The sequence below is a fragment of the Prionailurus bengalensis genome, chromosome B3 (assembly GCF_016509475.1).
Source record: "Prionailurus bengalensis isolate Pbe53 chromosome B3, Fcat_Pben_1.1_paternal_pri, whole genome shotgun sequence".
Classification (NCBI taxonomy): domain Eukaryota; kingdom Metazoa; phylum Chordata; class Mammalia; order Carnivora; family Felidae; genus Prionailurus; species Prionailurus bengalensis.
This window is the reverse complement of record NC_057355.1, coordinates 3,064,613-3,081,902: the sequence shown is the minus strand read 5'-3', so window position 1 is coordinate 3,081,902 and position 17,290 is coordinate 3,064,613. Positions and strand designations below refer to the sequence as shown.

The 17,290-nt window shown below is 59.2% G+C and overlaps 1 long non-coding RNA gene across 1 annotated transcript in view; it reads left to right on the top strand.

Moving 5' to 3' along the window:
* Positions 1 to 7,285, top strand: part of LOC122468184 — a 30,472-nt gene extending 23,187 nt beyond the window's left edge. The window contains exon 3 of the long non-coding RNA XR_006293150.1: positions 6,384 to 7,285. This is a non-coding gene — a long non-coding RNA (uncharacterized LOC122468184). The remainder of the gene's footprint in view (positions 1 to 6,383) is intronic.
* The last annotated feature ends 10,005 nt before the right edge of the window (positions 7,286 to 17,290 follow it).

The window sequence follows — 17,290 nt, the reverse complement described above, 5'->3', positions numbered from 1 at the left end:
CTGTTTCTCCCAGGAAGTCGGGGACGGAGTGCCGGCCCCCCGAGTGTGGCGCACGCTGTCGGACGATCCGATGATGACTTCCGGGTACTCCTCGGTTCACATGGGTGTCTGTTTTCCGGGCGCCCCCAGCCCACCCTGAGGCTGGTGGGTGTTCGGGCCGGGCCGGTTGATCGGCTCAGTCATTCTCAGGAACGTGAGCCAGAACGGGCAGCCCAGTGGCACACGGGGGCGAAGAGGTGGCCGTGGGGGCTGGGCAGGGGTCAGCTAGTGTTGTGGGCGCAGACGAAAGTCGAAACCGTGTGGGTTCTTTGGGGAGTGAGGAGAAGAGTTCACAGGGAGCGACCTGACAGGAAAGGCCAGACGCCAGGGGGCTCCTGGCATCTTCAGGGGGACTTCCCGGAGGAAGGGGACTCGGGCGTCAGGCAGGTGCAGGTTTGAGTCCCAGCTCTGCCACTTATAAGCTGCGCGCCCCTGAGCCTGATATTTAATAAGCAGTGCCCCCCCCCCCCCCCGCGCTCCGGGTATGGCGCGCTGGGCGCTGAGCAAAGAGTGGGAGTGTGTCTCTGCTCTGCTCAGCACCCTTCAAACAATTAGCCGTGTAAATAGAATTGCTTATCTACTCTCTCCTCTAGAAGGGACCCTAAAAGACTCGCGGAGAGGCATCGGCACTCCTGAAACTCCTTCTCCAGACCCAGCACGCCCGGCGCCCGTCTCCCGGTCCTCCGACCCTGTCTCCCGGTGGTCCCCGGAGGGCGGCCCTGGGGTCCAGTGTCATGCGGGTGCAGCTGACGAGCCCAGGCACAGAGGGCCCTGCCAGCCACTCCTAGTCACCCCTCGTCGTTAGTGAGCATTGACAGTCTTGCTTTTAATATTCTGGCCGAGCTGGTTGCCTTATAGTGAGCTCGTAGAGGTCAGAAACCCTTACATACTCACTCTGACAACGTTTTTGCTCCTAGAGAAATCCTTTGCTGCCACGTCCCATCTCGATTGGGTGAGATCCTCCTGGTCGTCGTCTCAGCTTGGTGGGATATCTTGGGTCCTCGTTCCTCTGTCCGGAGACACCTCCTCGAAGGTGGTGGCTGCGGCCGAGACGATGGTTCCTCACCGTCTTTGCCCCCTTCCTCAGGACGGGAGGACCCCCCCCAGGGCCCCCCCAGCGTGCCCCCCCCCACGCCTACTGTGTGCTCTTCCCGATGCCTAAGCAGAGTGAGATGCTCTCAGGAGGTGGCCGTTCCTCTTTACTTGTCCAGCCTGAGACTGTGGCCCTTCTTGGCTTCCGCGGTATCTGCTCTCGAGCGGAGTTGCAAGATCTTTCTCCACGTGAAATCTTCCATTCGCAGAAGCTGCCGTCCGGAAGGCCATGGGCCGCCTGGAATGTTTACTGACAGTCAGTCATTTGCCCCAAGGGTGGCCCGAGCACACGCACAACCACGGCTTGTCGTTTCCAAAGTGGAAGCGGGGGAGTCGGGCAGCATCAGAGCACAGCCCTCCCCGGCTCAGGGGGTGGAGGCGGAGAGATCTCTCAGTCTCTCTGACTGCGGAGCGGAGCTCAACCTCAAGCCCCAGGGACAGAAACGCAGCGCACTCGCAAAGGTCTGAGCAAACGCGGTCCAACAAAGAGCGTTCCGGAATCGGCAGGAAACGCGTTTGCTCCAGGAGCACCCGTCCTCCGGGCAGGCGTTTGTGGTTCTCACACGCTGCTCGCTGACCGTTCGCTTTTGGCCCCTTCCCAGCCCTGCGTAAATAAAGACGATTTATCGCGTGAGACGCAGGACTTTCCCTTCATAAATCGCAAGAACGGAGTAACGGGAACGACGAGAGGCCGATTGTCTGGGAGAGGCATGGAGTCACCTAACAGCACGGCCGCGAGCCGTAAAGGGAGGAGTTGGCATCAGAACTATCTGAGGGCACTCTCTGGGGTGATGGAAATGTCCTGTGATGTATGCTGTCCGGTGTGGTGGCCGTCGAGCAGCTGAGAGGCGGCCAGCGCGACACAGGCCCTGAGTTTTTGACTGCGTGGCCTGTTGGTGAATCTTAAGTGGCCGCACGTGGCCAGACGGCGTGGCTCCGAGCCACGGAGCCGCAGCGTCGCTCCCTCAGCTGTTACTCAGGGGAAGTTCTCTGAGCAGCCTCCACCTGCCCCATGGGAGCTGACCGCGTGCGCCTGGTGCGGGTCACAGGCCACGGTCCCGCTGTGCAGAGAGGTTAAAGTGTCTGGGGGCCGAAGGACGAGGAAAGAGACGGGCTGGTGAGTGTGGAAAGTACCAGAACACCGGTGCGCGCACAGCAGGACCCTGAGGGTGTCTGAGGGGCGCCAGGAGGGCTGCACAGAAGCGTGATGTGTAACCTCGTGTTTGGGAAGTGCTCCTGGAGTCCTGGGCCTGGTGCTCGCGGTCCGAAGGGACCCGGAAGCTGCGGCTGTAGCCCTCCCCCCTTTGACCCGCTTTGTGACTTTACATCAGCGTCTGCACACCATACAAACAAACACTTTTGTCTGTTTTGGTGTCGTCCACAAGCCCATTAACCCAATACCGACAGGAGGCGCGCTTTTCCCGCCGTGAGCCCCCGCGCACCCAGTGTCTCCTGGTCAGCAAGAAGGCCCAGGGGGCAAAGTGGTGTCACTGGGAACGCAGATGGGGTCTCCAAAGCAGGGTGTGAGTGGGTGGGCTTCAACAGAGAACAGATGCAGGGCGGCACACGGCGTCGGTTCCCTCCACCCGGCGCGTCCAGGGCAGGCGCCTCCGCGGAGGTTTCGGGGGTTGGGAGTGGGGGCTGGGGGAGAGCAAGAGGCAGAGAGGAGGGTCCGAATGGGGTAGGCAGGTTTTCTGCACTGATTATTCCTCTGACTGTCCTCACCTCTAGAACAGGGACCCTACACGTGCCTACTTCGGAGGGTCGCAGGGAGGAATAAATGAGAAAATGCAGAGTGTTTCATCACAGTGCCTGGCATACAGTAAGGGCTCGATGCAGGGTGGTTTTATTATTATTCTGGCAGGTGCTGAGGGAAATGCAGCATAAAACAGTGTTGGCGGCTCGCTCCACGCCTGCCGAATAGACACCTGGGACCCCTGCTGCCCAGCACACGCGCAGATCGTAACCCAGTGTGCTTTGCGCGAAGAGCAGCGTGGCAGCGCAGAAGGGCCAGAGCCAGCAAACACGGTGACGAGCTCCGAGCCAGGACTCCCGAGGACGCCCAGGGTCCCAAGTGAGATGGGGCCTCACCCGCCAGGTGCCTCCGTAGTTTAGAGTCAGAAGCAGGCTTACCAACTGTCAGATGAGACGTGTTCCGCCCTCCCTCCTGACAGACTTGCCCAGCACTTAGAAGGCCAGGCTCGGGTGTGAAGTTCTCAGACTCTGGCCCCCAGGCCCGTCTTGTCCCCGGCTCCTGGGTCACCTGGCATCGGGAGCGACCTCGTGTGGCTGCGTGTGGGCAGCCCGGCTCCCACGTGCGGACTCGGTCCGCTGACCCAGGGCGCCTCGGCCACCCCTCATGTCCACGTCTGTGCCTACCGCTGGCGAGAATGGACCTCAGGAGGAGAGATCCAGAACGCACATCTGGAGATGAGCTGGGGGCCGCTGGGGCAGGGGCTCCTGGGAGGGTCCCAGGTCCCTGGAAGAAGGGCTGTGGACTTGAAGTGGGCAGGCTCCTTTGGGGACTCGTCATCACGTGGGGAGGGACGCGGCCAGAAGGGGCCGGGGGAACGGTCTTGCCTGATCTGAGTGTGGCTTTGCTTTGATCATTTCCTTAGAACGTCTCTGAGGAAGATAAAGGGGGAGAGTTTGGCAGGATTGAAGAACCCAGGGCACTGCCATATATCTGACATTGGGGAAAACACACAAACAAAAACGACCCAGTGCCCGAAAGGAGGACATGTTAAGACAGCAGACATGGGGAAGCTATTCAGGGAGATCGTCCACTACCAGTGCCACCGGGGAGCACCCACACGGCAACATGGGATGATGTACGTGCAGGTGTAAGACAGCTGTGGTACAGGTACACAGCTGCCCACAGGAGGGTCTAGGAGATTTCTTCCCCGGGCTGTCGGCTGTGGCTGGGGAGAGGCAAGGACTTCGGGGTCTGGCAGGTGGGGCCCCGTGGGCAGGAGCCAGCCGGGTGCGGGGTTCGGTGGCTGGTTGTTGGGTCCTGCGGGTGGATGTGGGTTTCGGCGGCCGGTTGCGGGGTCCTGCGGCCGGTTGGGGGGTCCGGCGGCTGGTTGCGGGGGTCCGGCGGCTGGTTGTTGGGTCCTATGGCTGGATGCGGGGTCCGGCGGGCTGGAGCGGCTGGTTGCATCGCTGGTTTTGCGCACTCTGCTCACGGCTGCCGGGATGCACAGACAAGCGTCTGTTGGCAGCCACTCGGGAGCCGAGGAAGCACTTCAGGCCTTCGGCCCGCTGGGTGCAGGGGGAGGCGTCGTGAGTCCCCCGGGGACCCCGTTCGGCCCCGCGCCTCCCCCGGATGCCGGCCTGCGCCGCCAGCCGTGCCTTCGAGCCTGCCGTGGAGGCTCACGCTGCTCCCTGCCGCACTTACTGAGCGCTTACCGTGCGCCGGTCCGAATGTGCCCGTGTCAGAGCCCCGGCAGCTGTGGTGAGAGCGAGCCTGGGCACCGCAGGCCGGCGGGGAGCAGCGGCCCCACGTCGCACACCTGGGAGGGAATAGGGGACTTGGAACTGCAGGTTCCAGCTGTGCGCATTCACCCGGAAACCAAAAGGCAGATGCCCCAGCGCCCCTTCGTCCGGAGGCTGGAGGCGGTCGGGGCTCACCCCCCGCGCCGCGTCTCCGCGGACCTCAGACGGGTCAGGCGGTTAAACGCGAAACCCACCGGGCGCCTGGGCGGCTCAGTCGGTTGAGCGTCTGACTTCAGCTCGGGTCACGATCTCAGTTTGTGGGATCGAGCCCCGCGTCTGGCTCTGTGCTGACAGCTTTGCACCCTCTCTCTCCCTGTCTCTCTGCCCCCCTCAAAATAAACACTAAATGCGAAACCCACCAAGCAAACCATGGAACAAGTAAAGAAAAAGCAAAGGCCTGCCCGCTCTTGGGCGGGGCCTCTTCCTGCAACCCCGTCTTCTGCACACCTTCCCCTGTCGGTGTCCCGGGACACCAAGGCTGCCGGCTTGCCTCCTACATCTGCGGCCAGCCCCCTGTGCCCGGCCTCTGCATGATGGAGCCCTGGGGCCTCAGTTTCTCACTTCTCTTTCGTGCTTTCTTCCTATGTGGTCCTCGGGGCTCTGGCCTTTGTCATTATTACTGCTGCCAGCGCCTCCCCCCAATGCCTGTGACTCCAGCCCCGACCGCCAGCCTGCAGACACTTAACTATTCTCCATGGAGAGACAGGAGGAGTGACAGAGGAAAGGAGGATAAGGTGTGTGTGTGAGTCCGTGTGCCTGTGCAGCTCCTGTGTTTGGAAATAACTCAAAGTTGGGGCGCCTGGGTGGCTCAGTTGGTTGAATTTCTGACTTCGGCTCAGGTCGTGATCTCACGGTTCATGGGTTTGAGTCCTGTGTTGGGCTCTGTGCTGACAGCTCAGAGCCCGGAGCCTGCTTCAGATTCTGTGTCTCCTTCTCTCTCTGCCCCTCCCCTGCTCTCTCTCTCTCTCTCTCTCTCTCAAAAATAAACATTAAAAATTTTTTTAAATTAAAAAAGAAAAAATTCTCAGAGGAGAAAATGTGATTAGTAATCAAACACAGGAAGACGTTCAGTCTCAGCCAGAATCAAAGCAGCAGGAAACAAGACGAGGAGATACAGAGTCACCTACAAGGTGGGCAGAGACCCCGGAGGGCGAGGGAGGCCCTGGGGGAGGCCAAGTGCAGCAGGTGGCTTCCCAGCTGGAAGCCGTGTGCAGCCTTTGGCCCAGAAATACACCTGTGACACGCTCAACAGAAATCCTACTGTCCACCCAAAAGCAGGTTTTCTAGAAATCACCCAATTTAGAAGCAGGCTAAATTAATCCCTGATAAATTTGTTAGAATTTGGAATTTCCCTGATGACGATAACAGCCACTCAGGCACTTGCTATGTGGCTCCTCCTGCAGATTGGGGCCCCGTCCCTGGGAAATCCTGGTGCGGTCGGGCTGCGGTGGTGCCCAGGAATCTGTATTTCAGAAAGACGCTTCAGGCGATTCTTATCTTCAGGCCACTTTGGAAAATACAGAGGAAATAAAGTGATGTCATTAAAACTGACGTTTACCCAGGGGCGCCTGGGCGGCTCAGTCGGTTAAGCGTCTGACTTCGGCTCAGGTCATGATCTCGCAGTTCGTGAGTTCGAGCCCCGCGTCGGGCTCTGTGCTGACGGCTCGGGGCCTGGAGCCTGCTTCGGATTCTGTGTCTCCCTCTCTCTCTGCCCCTCCCCTGCTTACGCTCTGTCTCTCTCTGTCTCTCTCTCAAAGGTAAATAAACATTAAAGAAAAATTGAAATAAACCGAAGAAGATGTAATTAGACTGAGAAATACTTGTGACATAAGCACAAAGAAGGACAAGTGTGCGAAGTATTTGTCTGTTGGACGAGTACGCATCGAACACCTACTATGTGCTAGGAGGGGAGGAGACAGAACGAAACCAACACCGTCCATCTTCATGGAGCTTTGAGTCTGACGGGGAGATGAACAGTGAAGGTAAGGAAAAAAGAAACTGAGAGGTTCTGCTGTCATCTAACTGTGGTGCGATCTAGCCGTCACACGCGTGTCTCCCTGGCTCGGCCGGGAGCTCCCGGAGAGCCGCTCAGCTCCTCTCTGTGTCTCCGTCGCCTGGCCCGTGCTTACTGCTCTGAGGTTTGGGAGGAAAGAGTGTGTCCCATGGAGCGGGCAGGAGGGTAAGAACAACCAGGCAGGAGCAGAATGTCCAGAGCAATTGCCGAATTCTGCAGCGGGGGGCAGAGGAGAGTTCTCTTACGGGGCCCTCCAGGCACCTGCAGACCAAGGTGGGCAGGCCCAGCGGGTGGACAGCAGCCCTAGTCTGGAGAGACCACGCGGGGCCCCAGAAGCCGGTGTCCTGCGTGAGAGGTACAGCACCTGCCCACATCCAGGACCGGTACGGATCTAGGACCAGCCCAGCCGCCCGCAGGGGTAGAGGGCCGCGAGCGGCGGCCTCCCGTTCAGGAAGTGCCTCAAATTTAGACTTGGGGTTGTCTCTCAACGAGGTTATAAATCCGGACACGGAGAAACACCAGTGGGATTGGAGGAAAAAAAGCTTAATGGTTTCGTGCCTGTGTATCATGACCAGACTATATTGCTTCCCACGTATTGTGACCCTTTTGTAAATAAATCCTGTCATTGTCTGGGAGTTACCGTGATCCAGTCGCACTGTCGTTGATTGGTGCAAAACGTTGAATGTAGATGTTCTTTTCTTGTATCAAAAAACATACTGGAGTCCTCAAACACGAGTCCGGTTTAAGTCTCTCTTGATTCTGATTGCACGTTCCAGGGCAAGAAGGCTGCCCGGGGCCCTCAAAACTCTGAAGAAGAGGGGCGCATGCTTATTTCCTTCGGGTCAGCTTTGTGTAGGTCGTCTCTGGTGTTAATTTGGCCCTTGTCGACTTCCCAAATTATTAAGGGTGCTATTAAGAAGAGAAGTTGCTGAGTGGGGGAGAACCTTGGGGTCACGCCCCCAGTGTCCCCCCAGGGACCGTGCCTGAGGGGTCAGATTACAGGATGTCGCAGAGCTGGGATGTAGGGGGAGCGCCAGCCCTTGAGTGATCTCCGCCTTCCGACCGTTTCCTCACCCCGGCCCTTCCCACTGGAGATTCCGGAAGGGAGGCTTATGGGCCTGGGGTGGGTGGTCGAGGTCTTGAGACCTGCTGGTCCTGCTGGGGGAGGGAGGTGGGGACTGGCTGGACGCTCTCGGTGACCCCCCCCCACACACACACACACACATGTGCAACAGGGAAGATGCCCTGGTCGTCTGTAGCGGCCTGGGCAGCCGGGCATTCCGCTTTGCAGAAAGCCGCCCCGTCCCCACACCGGCCCGTCTCCCTGTTGACGTGTTTCCAAGCGCTCTTTCCGTTTGTTGGGTCCCCGGGGCCTTCACGTTACGTGCAGTTTCCTTCCAGACTCTCGTTCCCACCGGGAGCGTACCTCTGTCATCCTGAAGCACGAGTCGAACAGAGTGGCAGACGCCCGTATTCTCGGAGCAGAGCCCCAGGTGGAGACCGTTGTTCACCGTACTGCTTCCAGAAACTAGGAAGAACTTCGGGAGGGTCTCGTGGGGGCACGCTGTGCCCGGCCGGGGGCGGTCCTGTGAATAGGAACTCCAGCTGCTGGGACGGCCGAATCCCCGCTGGTGGTGAGACACACACCTTTCCCGGACATGCAGTGTCCCCGCAGCCCGGTGGCCCCGTGCCTCAGCAGACAGCGACTGGGCCTACAGCACTCTATACAGTGCTATAGACACTCTAGTCAAAACAAAATGCCGACACTCGGTGGAAGCCAGTGCACCGGTTGGCCCTGCAAACTTAGTTCTAGTCGCCTGTGTGTTAACTTCGGCCGGATCTGCCCATTGGCCTGGCCCTGCCCTAGCCCTCCCACAGCCGCGGTCCCCCTCGAAGGGAGAGGGTCTCTAGGACCAAGGAACACAACGCCTGAGCCCTGCGCGCCCTCTCCCGCATTTTAGGCCACGTTCTGGGTGCCCGTGATGCAGGAAGTCTCTGTCCGAGTGCCCGAGGCCTGTGGTGAGGACTTGCCCAGGCTCTTCTCCTGAGTCCGTCCTCCTGAGGGCAGAGCCTGAGTGGTGAAGAAGGGGCAGCGTCAGAATGGGGGGTGGGGAGGGGGCGGGGCAGCAGAGCTCGGATGCGTGGGGGCCGAGATGCTCACCGCTTGTGTGAGGCGTCTCTCCGGGCAGGATGGAGCCGGACAGGAAGGGAAGGGGAAGGGAGGTGGGTCCCCGCTGGCGGCTGGCCCTCCCGCGCCCTCAGGGAGAATTCCAAGCCGCGGAGGATCCCGCACTTGATCCTGGCCTTCTAGGTCGAAAACGAAGATCGCGTATGTCACAGTGGAAGCATGGAAGCACGGGATACGCCGTCTTTAATAGTTTGTGAGCTCGATTGGCACCTTGTGAACGTTTGGACACGTGGCGTGGACCCCCACTTGCACGCTTGCTCTGGGCTGCGAAGTTCGGGCTCGGTCCCCAAGGCCTGGAGCTCCTGCCAGCAACCAAGCCCTGGGCCTCACGCGCTCTCCTGGCTTTCCAGCTCTTGCATCGTGTGAGTGTTGGCTGACGGGGCCGAAACCGACCAAGAACGATGAAAGTAGTTTCTTTCCATTGGGTTGTAGGTTCGATCCCTCTGGCTGCAGAAGGGACAAACTGGCTGAAGCCAAGAAACTGGCTTAGCAGAAGAAAGACTCTCGGGGTCCACTTGCTTCACATGTGTTCGGATTGAGCTGCTCAAACCGCGGCGTCCGTCGATTGTCCGTCCTGTTTCTCGGCTCTGCTTTTCGTCTGTGCTGCCTTCATTTTGGGGCAACCACGACGGCCATGGGCAACTCCAGTGGAAAGAGAAAACCCCTTTCCTGACAGGTCCACCGAAAGTCCTGGCTGAGCCTCTCCTGGGCCCCGTGTGGGTCACATGCTCAACCCCTGAACCCGAGTCACAGGGACCCAGTGTCCAGGCAGGTGGGCGGAGTGGAGTGCCGCAGCCTGAGCTGAGCCGCGCGGACAGTGTGGGGCAAGGGGGGCTTCCAGAAGGTGAAGGGGATTCTGAAGCTGGAAGGAGGAGCCGCCGATGATGCCGGGCAGGCAAAAACAGGAGATTCGTCCAACGATGCCTGCCACTTGGGCCCGGAGGACAGAGGGGGGCAGGGACGTGTGCCTGTTTATGAAGGACAGAGCCGGGCAGGGAAGCGACATGGTGGGGGTGCGTGGCCGCGGGGCAGGGGGTCAGGAGCCCCACACTTTGCTACGGCTAACGGGCGGGACTCGAGCTGGACAAAGCAGATGGTCGCTGCAAGAAACTTTGCGACTCAGAGACTCTGGGAGCCCCCGTTAGGTATTTGGGCTGGGGAACCAGGTGGACATAAGCAGAGGAAGGTGGTTTGTGAGAGAAAGAAACAGAGATGTGCAGCGAACGCCGGGGACCAGCAGCCCCAGGGAGACAAGAGTTGAGCGGTCCCTCTCTCCTCCTGCCACCTGGCGGTCCAGCCCCCCGCGGACAAGACTGCACTTCCTGCGCTTGGCCAAGATTCAGGGTCCTTCCGGCAGGTTCCCCTGTGGGGGAGGGGCTGTGAGGGTGTGGGTGTGTTTTAAAGCTGGATTAAGTCCTTTGCTGCTCCACACACACCACACACACACACAACAAACAGAACAAACACACAAAGGCAGGGAAAGAAGCAAGTCTTCCCTCCTAACTCCATTGAAGAACACAGTCCAGTGTTTCCCAAGAATGTGTTGGTTTTTATCCTCGTTTTCCACAGACCTCAGGAGGAAGGGGCACCAGCAAGGCCTGGCCATGTTCAAGGTCTGGGACAAGAGGTGGGGAAGGGGGGGACGCACCGGGCAGAGCATCAGGTGGGGGGTTTGGGGACCCTCAGGCCACCGCTGTGGGAGCTGCGCCCTCCCCTGCACGATCTGCGTGCTCCCAAGGTTTCTGTCAAACCCACGGTCATATGCTGAAATCAGATTTCCAGCTCTGAAATCTGAAATTAGATTTCCTACCCTCTGCTGGTAAGTCCTCTTAGAAGCCCTTTGTGAAGCGAAGCACGACCCCTTCCTTGGCATTTGTATAAGATTTTTTTAAGTTTTTTTTTTTTTTTTAATTTATTTTGAGACAGAGGGAGGGGCAGAGAGAGGGAGAGCAAGAATCCCAAACAGGCTCCACGCTCTCAGCGCACAGCCCCGTGCAGGCGTCGATCCCACGAACCCTGAGATCACGACCTGAGCCGAGACCAAGAGTCGGGCGCTCCACCGACTGAGCCCCCCGGGCGCCCCAAGATACTATTTTTTAAACCAGAAAAAAACGGAGACGTTATTCTTCCTAAAAAGGCAAAGTTAACAGGCCAGGTCCTCTGGAGGCGTCAGACGTCTGCTCCGTGCCGTTTTCCGTGTCCTTGCCGTCAGAGCCACATTGAGGCCACGTTATGGAGCCCGTGGTTCATGTCACTTAGCAGATCTGTTCCCTGGAAGACCAGGAGCCGGCACTTACTTTTTGAAGGTAAAGTGTGTCTTTAAAGCTCCAGGGGGCTGTGCTATTTAAAGGCACAGGGGGTGAGTGGAGCTCTAACGAGGGGCCCCACTCGGGGCTTTGGCACAAGCAGCTCCCTCTGGGGGCCTTCCCCGGGGCTCGAGGGGAACAAAGACCCTCTGATGGAGACGCTCTTAACCAGTGTCACCTGGGGAGCTGTGGGCCCTGCCCCCCCACCCCTGCTCCAAAAGCAGCATGGGAGAGGTGAGGGGGTGGCCCTGAAGCTCAAAGAGCTCCTGGTGATTCTGCTGCAGCTTCGGCTCAGAACCCCCCCCTGCCCCCCGCCCCCCGACATGGGGTCTTATTTCAAAGCTTGGGGTTTTACATTCAGCAAAATCCACCGCTTTCAAAGCTGGCCACCCTGGGGGAGTTGCACACCACAGCAGGACGCTTCCCCGCCCCGCCCCTTGGTGAGCAGGGGAGCTGGGACTTTGCGGGGGGGGGGGGGGGGGGGGCTTCTCCTGGTGCTAACAGGTTATAGGAGGGAAGGCGGAAGGGGGTGCTGCGTGGGGTCCCTTGACCTGACACCCAGCTGACCAGCCTTTGAGTTCATTTGTCAGGCCAGGTAACAAAGCTCTCATCGAGGGAGAGTTTCTTCACTGAAAAGAGAAGAAGAGAGACTTGAAAACCAGTACTCCCAGCATCATCTGCGCCAAGCGTTATTAATTTTACAGTCAGGAAACGCGTCTGGGTATTTGGGCTACGAGGAGGGAGGGGTGGGCCGGGCTGGGCGTGGGGGTTCAGCTTGCCCTGTTCTGGCCTCAGCGGCCGGCCTGCCCCTGCCAGCGCGCCAGTGGCGGGAGGTGCTGTGTCCTGCGCGGTTGTTCGTGGCCATCGCACCTGCAAATCGCTCGCGTCCTTGCCTCCCTGCCATCTGCCAGCCTCACCCCCTCCTGGCCCAGCGCTCCGCGGGCTCCGAGGCCGGCGCGGTGAAGTCTCAGTCTCCCGGTCGCCCGTGCGCTGCACGTGCAGTTTCCTCTGCGCGGAAGATGGACAGGAGCCTCTCCTTCCCTCCCTTTCCTGCGGCCCCGGACTCCCTCCAGTCAGCGGATCAGTCACCCTCCCATTCTTAGTCCAGTGCCTCGTCTCAAGACCGCTCTGGCCCCACTTGGAAGACAGCCTCCACCTCGGGGGATCCCTGGGGGCCCTCGCCTGCCATCATAGCAATCCAGGGGATCGCGTCAGAATTGCCTGTTTCCGCGTCTTTGCGCCCTCAGGGTGCTGGTGGGGGCCTACTGAGTTCTTCCGCGCACCGGGCACCGTGCCAGTGCTGGACAGACGTTCTCAGCCTTCGCCGGTACCCCCATTGTACAGCTCGAGAAACTGAGGCTCAGAGCCCGGTAACCGGCTCTCGTCTCGTAAAGAGAACCCAGGGTCATCCTGCCTCCCGGTCTGAGCCCACAGCGGCAGAGGAGGCCAGGGTGGGGCAGAGATGAGCTTCTGTGTTTGTACCCTCAACGGCCAGCCTAGGGGACGGGCTCCGGGCGACTTGCTAAAAGAAGGAATCGGGCTGCGGGCGCGGCCTCGGCAGAGTCTACACCGCACGTCATGCCCCGAGGCCTCAGTTACCTGCCGGCTCCCTTCCTAGGACACCTGGGACGCGGGCCTACGCAGGACTTGGAAGGTTTTCACCGAGGTAACGGGAACCTGAAAGGTTAAAGCAAACCGAGGTGGGCTGCCTAGAGCACTGTCAGCTGTGTGTGTGTGTGTGTGTGTGTGTGTGTGTGTGTGTGTTTGAAAACTGACTCCAAAAGCTGAGGATTTTAAAATAAATAGGACTCGGGGCGCCTGGATGGCGCAGTCGGTTAAGCGTCCGACTTCAGCCAGGTCACGATCTTGCGGTCCGTAGTTCGAGCCCCGTGTCAGGCTCTGGACTGATGGCTCAGAGCCTGGAGCCTGTTTCCGATTCTGTGTCTCCCTCTCTCTCTGCCCCTCCCCCGTTCATGCTCTGTCTCTCTCTGTCCCAAAAATAAATAAACGTTGGGAAAAAAAAAATTAAAAAAAAAAAAATAAAATAAATAGGACTCTACTCCGTCTCTCTGAGCTCTGCTTCTTTTGGATTCCTTCCTCTTTTTGGACTTAAAAGGTGCAGGGGGTGCCTGGGTGGCTCAGTCGGGTAAGCGTCTGACTTGGGCTCAGGTCATGATCTCACAGTAGGTGGGATGGAGCCCTGCATCAGGCTCTGGGCTGATGGCTCAGAGCCTGGAGCCGCTTCGGATTCTGTGTCTCCCTCTCTCTCCGCCCCTCCCTGCTTGTGCTCTGTCTCTCAAAAATGAAGAAACGTTAAAAAAAATTTTGTGTTTTAAAAAGGTGCTGACCCTGTCTGACAACATTGGAATAGGACAGCTGACGTGACGAGAGTGTCATCTGCGTGGGTCACCGCGGTGGGGTCTGCGGGACAGGAACGCTGTTCTCAGCAGGTGCATGACGACGGGTTTAGGGCAGGAGGGCCACGGCCAGCTCGCGGGGTCTCGAGGTGTCAGAAACTAAGCGTGTGTGACGTGTATACACGTAACACCCGCGGGGAGGGCGGGAGGGGAGACGGCGGTGAGGCCGAGCGGGTACGCGTTACCCACAGACGAGTCTGGGTAAAGAATCTACGTGCGTTCCTTGTACTAGTCTTGTGTTTGCCCTTGCCTGGAAGTCTGAAAGTTAAAACAAACAAACAAACAAACAAACAAAAAAGACAGTTGCTGACCTGGGAGCAAAGGGACGCCCCAGGGAAGAGGGAGTCGTGCACGTCTTGTGTCCGAAGCGCAGAGCGCAGGGGCCCGGGATCCCGACGACTGAGCCGCTGCGGGGCCGGCTTCCCTTCCCGGGTCGTGCGTCTCGAGTCCGCCCAGCGCTCTGCCGTCCCCACGTGCACGCTGCACGCACGGCCGTGGCCCCGTGATCCACGTTCTCCACGTTCTCCACGTTCTCCACGTTCTCCACGGGTGGCGACGGGCGCGGACAGGAAGTGGTTTCTGAGGACACAGGAAGGGTGCAGCCGGGAGCGTCGGGGAAGCCGCGGCTTAGCGGGGCTGGGGTGGGGGGTGGGGGGCGCAGGGAGGTGGAAAGAGCCACAAAGAACACGGACGCGGCGCTAAGGGCGCGGGAGACCCCGACTCGACTCGCGGCCGGCCGGAAGGCGACAGGGGGTCGGCGCGGGGGGCGTGGCTGGAGAGGTGGCTTCTGGGTGGGGCCTCGTGGGACGAGAAAAATGATGCAGAGAAAACAGTTTTTAAGAGGCGGGCGTCGGGGCGGAGGTCCGGAGAGCGGCGCTGGCGGAAAACGGCGGGCGCTGAGTGGGGACGGCCGGGCACTGTCCCGGGCACCGTGTCCGCCCGTTTAGGGCAACGGCCTTTCCCTCCCTCGTTCTAGAAACGAGTAAACGGAGCCTGTGCGGGAGGCTGCGCACATTAGTGTGGCAGGCAAGCCCACCGGCTTGAAAAGTGCTTCGTGAGGATAGCTGTAGATGATAATGTGATTGGAGGAGGGGGAGAGGGAGGAGGGGGAGGGAGAGGAGAGGGAAGAGAGGGAGGAGGAAGAAGAGAGGGAAGAGAGGGAGGAGGGAGAGAAGAGGGAAGAGGAGGAGGAGGAGAGGGAGGAGGGAGAGGAGAGGGAGGAGGGGGAGGGAGAGGAGAGGGAAGAGAGGGAGGAGGAGGAGAGGGAGGAGGAAGAAGAGAGGGAAGAGAGGGAAGAGGAGGAGGGGGAGAGGGAGGAGGGGGAGGAGAGGGAGGAGGGGGAGGGAGAGGAGAGGGAAGAGAGGGAGGAGGGAGAGGAGAGGGAGGAGGGGGAGGAGAGGGAGGAGGGGGAGGGAGAGGAGAGGGAAGAGAGGGAGGAGGAGGAGAGGGAGGAGGAAGAAGAGAGGGAAGAGAGGGAAGAGGAGGAGGGGGAGAGGGAGGAGGGGGAGGAGAGGGAGGAGGGGGAGGGAGAGGAGAGGGAAGAGAGGGAGGAGGGAGAGGAGAGGGAGGAGGGGGAGGAGAGGGAGGAGGGGGAGGGAGAGGAGAGGGAAGAGAGGGAGGAGGGAGAGGAGAGGGAGGAGGAGGAGGAGAGGGAGGAGGGAGAGGAGAGGGAGGAGGAGAGGGAGGAGGGAGAGGTGAGGGAAGAGAGGGAAGAGGAGGAGAGGGAGGAGGGAGAGGAGAGGGAGGAGGGGGAGGGAGAGGAGAGGGAAGAGAGGGAGGAGGAGGAGAGGGAGGAGGAAGAAGAGAGGGAAGAGAGGGAAGAGGAGGAGGGGGAGAGGGAGGAGAGGGAGGAGGGGGAGGGGGAAGAGAGGGAGGAGGGAGAGGAGAGGGAGGAGGGAGAGGAGAGGGAGGAGGAGGAGGAGAGGGAGGAGGGAGAGAGGAGAGGGAGGAGGGAGAGGAGAGGGAGGAGGAGGAGAGGGAGGAGGGAGAGGTGAGGGAAGAGAGGGAAGAGGAGGAGAGGGAGGAGGGAGAAGAGAGGGAAGAGAGGGAGGAGGGAGAGAAGAGGGAAGAGGAGGAGGAGAGGGAGGAGGGAGAGGTGAGGGAGGGAGGAGAGGAGGAGGAAGAGGAGACGGAAGTGAGGGAGGAGGAGGAGGGAGAGGAGGAAGAAGAGAGGGAAGAGAGGGAGAGGAGGAGGAGGGGGGAAGATACTCTGCTTTTACCTCTTGGGGAATATTTGTCTAATTGACCCTTGAGTATGGTAAGGATACAGTGGTTCCTTTCCCAAGGAAAATTTCACAGGGACTTATTTATTCCTCGCCGGAAACCATGAAAAACCGTGAGTGAAACGCTCCGAGATCCACAGGCGATCAGAAATCCACGCTGCTGGTGTTCACGGCACAAGTGGATCTTCCTTCGAGGATTCTGTCCCCCGGTGCAAAGCCACTTAGAGATGACCCGTGTCTGGGTCTTCTGTGCCTCAGTCCCACAAAAGGAAGGAGCTGCAGCCTACCCCCCTCCTGCTTTCCACTTGTTGTGAAGTGACCGCTGCCCGCCCCACACCTCAAGGGCTCGCCCACTAGGAACCATCTAGAGTAGGGGACTTGAAAGAACAGCGGCGAAACTCCAGGCGTTTTTTTCATCCCCCCTCTTCCATTTTGTGGTGCAGGGACATCAGGAGCGAACACGAAGGGCTTGGAGACCCCTCGTCCAGCCAACCTTCTGCGTTTCCGTAAGACTCTGGCAGGGGGGTCTCTAGTAAACCTCCCCCCCCACCCCCAGTTGGACGGTTGGCTTTGTGACGCCACGGGCATGTTCGCCTCGGAAAGTTTTGGTAACGTTTTACTGCCGCCATAAAGTAGCAGAGTTGATTTAATGAGCTTCTATGCTCGTAGGAAGCGTCCCCGATTCTGGTTAGCCGTATGAGACGCATCCATTTTGAAGGTTTGTGAAAACATGTAAGGCCCCCTGGCCTTAAGAGAAAACCAGATTTACACTCCTCCCTGTCTCAGCAGGGAACCTTAAATCAAAGGCAACCCGCAAATCAACACATGCTTATCTGTCAGTGTGCTTGTCCCAGTTTGTAATTAGACGTGTATTTGTGTGGATCGATGCTGGTCTCCTCATTACGCTGCAGACTGCCCGGGAGCATCTGGCCCGGTTACCCTTGGACCCCTGGGCCCAGGCAGTGCCTGGCACAGGGGCGTCTGAGTGTCCGGAAGGAAAGGAGGGAAGGAAGAGAGGAAGGCAGGCAGGCAGGGGGAGGAAGGAGAAGGGGAGGAAGCCAGGAGAGAGGCAGCGAGGGAGCCGGTCACGGATGGAAGGATTCCTTACAGCCATCCTGTCCGCCGCGCGAGGCTCACTTGTTTTTCCCCCCAGATATAAAATGGAAAGAATAAAGTACTATTTTCAACTGCTACTGTATAACTCAAATAGTTATATGTATATATTTTAAGTAGTCTTATTATATATATATATATATTTTTTTTTTTTAAGTGGTTTTAGGTGTCGGACAAGACAGGCCCCATGCTTTCGAGGGTCCCCACTCTTGCTGCCTGCCCTCTGGCTGTGTCTCTCCCCACGATAGGTCACAGCAGGACCTCCATGCCCAGAAGGCCCCACCCCCTTCTCAGGGTCTGGGGGCCTCTCCCCGGACAGTTCCTCCCATCTCCCACCAGAAATGTGCCCAAGGTGTGTCAAAGGGTGTGGCTGTTGGCAGGGACAGAGCGTGGACGGAGCTGGG